At 43.5% G+C, this 7,765-nt stretch overlaps 1 long non-coding RNA gene across 1 annotated transcript; it reads left to right on the plus strand.

The window, feature by feature from the left end:
• Positions 1-2,359: 2,359 nt before the first annotated feature.
• On the plus strand, positions 2,360-2,875 carry lncRNA:CR45589 (long non-coding RNA:CR45589). Its single transcript, NR_125157.1, has one exon. It is a non-coding gene; the product is annotated as a long non-coding RNA:CR45589 (long non-coding RNA).
• The last annotated feature ends 4,890 nt before the right edge of the window (positions 2,876-7,765 follow it).

Here is a 7,765-nt window from a genome sequence, read left to right on the forward strand (position 1 = left end):
TCGTCCTCCGCCTGCCTGCCCCAGTTGCCCCGCTCACCCCCGCGCCAGTCCTGTCGACAAAAGGCGAAATCCAACTTTGCTGCAGAATCGAAGAAAAGCATTGAATAAACGAGTGAGCTGGCATGCGACAAGCGGCAGCAGGCAGCCTAAGATTGTCCGCAGGAGGTGCTCCTTCCTCGAACCTTCCACATCTCACCTCGTGCCCCACCGGAGATCCTTCCCCAGTCGGAGCTGTTCGCCGGAGTCGCAGCCGGAGCAAATCCACACAGGAGAAAATCCTTAACAATCAAGCTAAACTATGTATATGTTATGTGAGTGTTTGCTGTTTTTCTACCAATTATAATCAATACAGTTTATGCGCAATTTAGCAAAGCAGATACAAACACAACGGTATGAATATTTCATAGTGGTTTAATAAATTAATAGTATTTTTTGTCAGTGCACGGGCAGCGGCAACGGCAGCCATATTGAATGGATTTGCACAAACGTGCAGAAAAACTTTGCTGACACAAAGGATGCAAAAAGGTGAAAGACGCAGCAGCGGCGCAGTTTCCCCCAAGGAAACTTGGACAAAGTAAATTTAATGCAATATTTTTACATACCTTTACATAGAGCTCGTTGAAGTTGGCAATAAGGGAATTTTTCGCACTTTCCTTTGGCGAAGACTTATTGGTGGGAATTAGTTTAATCAGTGCACTGGCGCTCCATTGAAATCCCGTTAACGTAATGGGCCTTTTTGGCAGGCCATAAAAAGTCATATAAACATTTCAATTAACGAGTCGCCCACGTTCCAGATGCCCATCTACCCTGATATCCTAACCCCATGTCCCATATTCCTCATACCCCTTATCCACCATTCAGGCTAAAATACCTGACAGGCATCGACGAATGAGCCGTGGCTTTGATAAATTGAAGGCAATACCAGACTTTGCCGGCCATCGGCAGTTAGTGAGCCATCCCCCGAAATCAGGGAATCGCAGCCAGAGCTCGTTTCAATTCATGCCATTGCCTGGCTAATTTAGTGAGGAAATGGACACGAGGGCATCAGGAGCTGGTGGAGCTGTTGGAGCTGGGGGAGCAATGAAGGAGTCCTGGACACCGACGACACAAAAGTGTCGTATTCAAGGTCATAAAACGTGCGTCATGGCCGGTAATCAAAGCATGAAATTAATTTCCAATTGATTTTGGCCCCTGTCGCCGGGCCAATCGCTGCAGGAAGTTGACCGGCGGAAGTGCGAAACGATAAACAGCAACGACCGACGACGCCGGGGTCGAAAAGGAAGTCGACCCCCCAAACACACACCACCCCAAAATGGGTGACATCCTTCAGCTGGCCAAAGGAGCAGCTGGTGCATCCAGCTGGGGGAGTAGTGCGAAATAGTGGGATTGTGCTGAGGGGGCATTAAACGATCAGGCATTTAATGACACCCGGTCAGCCATTGATTTGCCAAATACATGTGCCAAGGCACAGGACTCTCATCATCCCACCACGGCTCACCCAAGGCAAAGGATGAGGTGTCGGCAGTGGGGCCAGCATTGGTGATGACTTCGGCTCGGTTTGAGTCAACACAGCCGCAGGGATTGTCAATACCAAAAGGCCGGCCAAGCATGGCACATATTTCTCATCCGAGGAGAGTAGCTCTATCTGTATTTGCCATTTTCCATTTGCCATTTTTCGAACTATGAGAAGTGAGGTCAAATTATCAATCTTATTTTGATTCCTTTAATTCGTATTTCATGGAAATTTTGGTAAATAACATGCTCTTACTTTTCAAGGAAATTCATCAAAAGCTATAGTTCATACACAAAGTAGCTTTCCCAATTAAAAACTGTATACAATATTCATAGACTTTTTATCTATATATATACAGTATAATAATCTGTTTATATTTCCTAAAATAAAGACTTTTCTTTGGATTGCTCGAATTGTAGGTATATTTACCGCATTTATTTGCTTTGGTTGTTGATATTTGCACTTGCACTTACAGAAAATGTTCTTTAATCATAGTGCGTATGTGTTCTTTTAATCAACTCAAGGAGCTGCCCTCGTTGGGCAGTAAAACTGGCGCCCAACAGAGGATGGCATTGTTGGGCGTCACCATGACCATCAATATGAACGGAATGCGAGGTAGGAGACCGATGGTGGATGGTAGATGGAGAATGAAGGGCAGATGGCCATGTGGCCAGCTGACAGACCGTGCTCCTCCTTCCTTCCAAACGGCAGCTCTTCATCTCCATCACAGTCACCCATACCCATACCCATTCCATGCCCATTTCGCCATTTTCATTTTCATTTCTCAGGCCTAGACCACAAAGCACAAACAACTGAAGCGGGGCATTTAATGTCGCCCTGGCTGTCATCGCCAAAATCGAATAACCAAAAACAGAAAAGGCAAAAAGGAGCCGGCCGAAAAAAAGGCCAAGTAGTGGAAATGGCCAGAGTGGCAGGCAAAACGAAAACGAGTGCCTGACGAAAAAATATGCACAGCATCCTTGACGTTTGTTCGCTCGTTGACGCTCAAGCTGCTGCAGGCTGCTACAGCTGATGTTCCGTTCCCGCTTTTCCATTCGCTCTCCCCTTCGATTTTCCCACCGCTTTTCCCAGCGCCGCTGCCACCGCCGTTGCCGCAACCACCAGCGGTCCGGTCCCCAGAGCTGTCACTGTCGCTGTGGCTCAGGCATAGGCTGTTGCTCGTTCTCAACTAGACACTCGGAAAAAACGCACGATGTCGTTGTAGATCCTTTGAAATTGTAGGAAAGTATAATCGACGGGAAAAATAACATTTATGAAAAAATAAATATACTTCGAAGTAGTTAGCTCTTAGTACTAGGGATATTTATCTCCCACATATGTACAATACATAGCCAAGTTATTAAAAATTAAGTTAAGTTGTCTCTAGAATTTCTAATTTAAATATTTTCTAAGTGTGGACTCTGGCCGAGATGTGTTCATGTCTAATGTCGAAATGGTTAGTTTCACTTTTTGCGTCACAAATCGTAAAATTGGATATAAAATTTTACGAGCGTGAGGCTGCGTCTCGTCCCCAATCCCCAATCCCGGATCTTGAATCTCGAGTCTCGAGTGTTCTGTTAGCTCTCTCGTCGTCCTGCGTGGGCTTCACACAGACACGAACACTCCACTCACTCAGACACACACAATAGAGGGGGGGCAGGCACCGGGGCGAATTTGTCCTGCAAATGGTCGCCTGTTTTTGGTCACGGCACAAATTTTGACGCTTGACTAGCAGTGGCAGCTGAAGTTGAAGTGGCAAGAGCAAAAGCTGAGGCAGAATCGCCCAAAATGGTGAAGACGAAAGGCGACGACGGCATTTTGTTAGCGGCTATAAATCATTTATGCAAGTTGCTCTGGCTGTTTGTGTGGAAATAAAAATTTAACACAAATTTGCTTAGCAATTTTGCTGCTTAAAAATTTAGAAGCCACTAGCTGCTTCTGATGCTGCTGCCTCTGCTGCTGCAGCTGCGGCTGTTTGCCTTTTGTTCGAACTTTGAATTGTTGCATTTGAGGGCCATAATATGCAATAATCTCACATCTCACACAGAGCCACATGAGCAGGCAATCCGGATACCCTACGGAATTGTGGGAGCCTGCTTCGGCAGGATACATATGTCTCTATGTATATTCATGAGCAATATATTTTATAAGCATCATTGTGCATATTGGATAAAAAATAAGCTTAAAATACAAAAATATTCCCTTGCAGGCAGCACAGGCAGCAGCCAAGTAAAAGCAATCAGACGCCTAGCTAGCCAGTTTGCTACCCCCCTCATCCATTTTTCTCCTATCAGAAGTTCACCATTGTGGGAAATGCTGTGCAGAGCCCCCAACATCCTTTTCCCGTCCAGAATCGAGAATCCAGAAGCCAGAACCCAGAACTGAGCGCCCAAAAGAACGAATATCCAGGATGAGGAAGGATGTGCCGAGTTTGGAATGTGTTTGTAAGTCTATTGTAACAGCAATATAAGTGCGAGGATGTGGGGGCGACTAAGAGCTCCAAGTCTTCAGCAGCACCAGCAGCAACAAAATATTTACAAAATTGTAATGGAATATCAACAGATCATAAAATCATGCACATTTTATTTGTCGTAGTCGTAAAATGTAAAAAAACATCTACCCACCCACACGGACACACACAGTCACTTGGAAATCCTGGCTGGGAATGGATAAAGTATATTGAAAATAAAATGAAAATATTTTATGTGCATTACAATGGCAGCGTGTGGCAATATCTCGAGTACAAGTACAAGTAGGATGGATAGAAAATTGTGGCATTTATTAAATGGCTTTGGCTTTCGCTTTGGCTCCCAGTTCTCAGTTCTCAGCTCCCAGCTCTGCCTTTTGCTTCCCTTTTTTATCCGACTCGGCTTATTTCATTTTACTACCGCACAAGAAAAAGGCCGGCTGCTTAGCTGCATTATCCTGATGCCGGTGCCACGCCCCTCCCCGCCAACCACGGCAATTACTTGATTGGGCGGCAGCATATAGAGCACGGCTCTAAATTGAATTAGGGAAATTGCAATGGAGTGCAGGACTACGACCAAAACAAAATCCAGGCCACAAAATTAGCTTTGCACCGAAAGAAAACATTAATTTGCATTTATAGCAAACGAGGACTTTTATAAAAACATCCATTTATTATATGCACATATATATAGAGTGCTGAACTGTTAAAAATCCTGCGAGAAATTGTTTATATATATCTTATCACATTTGTTGTTCGAAGTGTATCAATCTTGACAGCAATAACAGACTGGGCTCAAACGACTTAAACAAGTGTCACCCTACGAAACTTTTTAGCTAATTTCCGATTTTAACGAAGAATTTTTAAGCATCAGCCACGCCCACTTTTCGAGGGCGTCCGAGGGCCTGGACAGCAACGAAATCACTTGGGTGCTCGTAGTTAACGAGAAAATGTCTGGCAAACACTTAAACTTTTACGATGAGATGCAGTCAACGCGGCTCGTACAGTGGGTCAAATAAAAGTTCTAGCAAACAGAACCACAATAAAAAACATAACCATGGATCAAGAAAGCCATATAACAGACTCTACAGAATGTAATTTAATTTAAATTTTTTTACTGTGCCACCTCCAATTTGTATTCGATTTTTTAGAGAAATTCCTAAGTGCAAGTGAAAGGTTACATAAAAAACCAAAATTAAGTCGTTAAGCCCACTCAACAACATTAATGTGAAAGCGAAAGCTTAAACTTATGCCTAAATATGCATTTGATAAACATTTAAGTAGGAAAAAAAACTGATATACAAATGCAACCCATTTAAAATCAAGAAACAATCTGATGAGGAAATGTCATAAAAATCGTGTTTATAGTTCTATGATTTAGTCGACCGTTTCAGAAACGCATAAACAGTTTAGCATTTATGTATCCATACGTATCTTAATATGTGAATAGATGGCATAAATGAGATACTGATATGAAAATCTGGTTGTTGTATCCATTTAAGCGACACTTTGACTGATGTTGATTGATTGCCCAGCATAATGAGTTCCAGGTGCATTGCCATGCGCCGTGGTCAATGGGCTGTGAAATGTGAAAACTAATCCAATGGACCGGCTATTTGATTCAATGACAATTGATTGGCGACCGAGGGGCTTCATAGGGGAATTCAATTAAGTGGGAATATGGCTAACAGCCGGTGGCCATTAGCCATTAACAAAAGCGAACAACGAAAGGGATTTATACAAATTAGGCACCTTAATTAAGGAGTCCAAATATTCCGATATTATGCTGCGATACGAAATGAATTACCTTTGGCACATGTGCTAAATTATGCTAAAAGTCTTACTCTACTCTTTGCTTCCAATCCACAGTGCGTTTAATATTCGCTGGGCCAATGCCTTTTATTCACCTTCTGCGTAATGTAAACGCTTTTGACAATAAGCCAGAGTGTCCACGTCAGTTAACTGCCTTGAAAAAGCATTCAAAGGCTAATCCCAAAGCAAAACTATTAACTGAATGCTAATTATTGGCAGCACCTGAGCCCAGTTAGGATACAGCTATTTTTAGGCCATTCTCGGGACTGACAATTTCACTTTAGTGTCCACTTTTATGTGCGGCCACGCCAAGGAAAACAAAAACCTGGACAAGTGCAGAAACGAAACCTACGTAATTGAACACGACTGGCACTAAAAATAACCAACCAAGCAACTAACCTACCAACCGACCAACTAACCGAGTAACCAGGCTTTCGACCTGGCCGACAACATCAAGCAGAACCCCAGCTAAAGAAGCGATAAAAAGGAGATAAAACGCCCAAAAAATGCCTGGAATGAGAGATTGGGGTCCGACACTATCGCCTGGATGCCAGTCCATCCACTGGTACATCCGATACTGTAGTTATGGCCACAACACAACTGAAGTAAATAGTCTTGTTTTATGGTTTATTTAAAAGTCAGCCGCCGGGTGGCCAGCAGAGCGATAAACAAGCAAGTCACTACCAACCCAACCCAACTAGATTCAACTCAACTCGAGTCTATTCCACTGGACTTCAATCCACTCCGTTTGACAATTGAACACTCGGAGCAGAGCAGAGGTTGACCTGCAATTTTGGCCAGGAAGAGGAGCCGGCAAACCTGCCGAACGCCTGTCAGATAGCTTCCTTCTCCTTGCCCCCCCCCCCTCCGGCTCTCAGCCCCCAAAAGCCAAAAATTCATTTGGCCAAAATTACAAATTACGGCACTTGCAGTCACTGCCACTATCGCCACTCCATGGCTCAGACACCGACGATGAATGGGCACAGGGAGAAAATTTCAATCTGTCCAAAACTGGGCTACCAAATTTTGGGGTAAGTTTTGCACCCAAATTGACCACAAAAATATTCATACAGTTCCAAAGTATGCGAACAATAAGCTAGTCATTTATTTGTAGTAAACAAATTTGAAACACATTTAAGAAGCTACTAAATAGTTTTATGTATGGAGGTAACACATAACTTTTAAAAAATTATATAAGTATTTTTTAATAGCTTATAAACTTAATAAGAAATATTCAAAACAATAAAATCCAATTATATACACCTAAATAAAGTCAAGCATATTAAAAATATAAATGTGAATCAAAGTAGATGTTGGCATTAAAAGTAAAAGCATTAAACTCTTAAATACTGACGTAACCATTATAATTCCTAGATTTTTCTCATATTTAAATCCCAGGATGGTTTGCCATATTTAAGCTAGGATTTTTTCGCTGTGCTTTATAGGGATGTTGTGATCGGGAGGGAGTAGGGGCGAAAGCGGTAGTTGGCAAGCAACTATTAACTCAACAAGCATAAAATGAAGCAGTCCCAGTCGAAGAGGAAGCCCAGGTCTGATTGTGGTGGGCTTTGGGGTGATAACTGGGTGCCTGGATGCAGACCTGGTGGCAAAGGTCGCAGCTCTGGGTGGTTCCTGAGCTGGCAAATAAGCCGACAGGAGCGGCAGATACCGTTGACGGGCGAGCCAGTCGCAGTGACAGGACGCCAGGAGATCTGGGTGCAGACAACTGGCGAGGGGGAATGGAGTCAATGCCAGGGTTATTACATTTGCATGCGGCCCGGCCCCTGCTCCTCCAGCAAACTTACTTTGGCCCATATTTCAAAACTGTCGACACTGTGCAACATAAAAAATGGGAAAAAAAGAAAGCCAGGGAACACAAAATGCGGAGCAGCAAGGCGCACAAGTCAAAAGGAGGCGCAATTATGACAAAAGTATGCCTGGCATAAATTTCCCAACAACCTCGTTTCGCACTT

The sequence above is a fragment of the Drosophila melanogaster genome, chromosome 3R (assembly GCF_000001215.4).
Source record: "Drosophila melanogaster chromosome 3R".
Lineage (NCBI taxonomy): Eukaryota > Metazoa > Arthropoda > Insecta > Diptera > Drosophilidae > Drosophila > Drosophila melanogaster.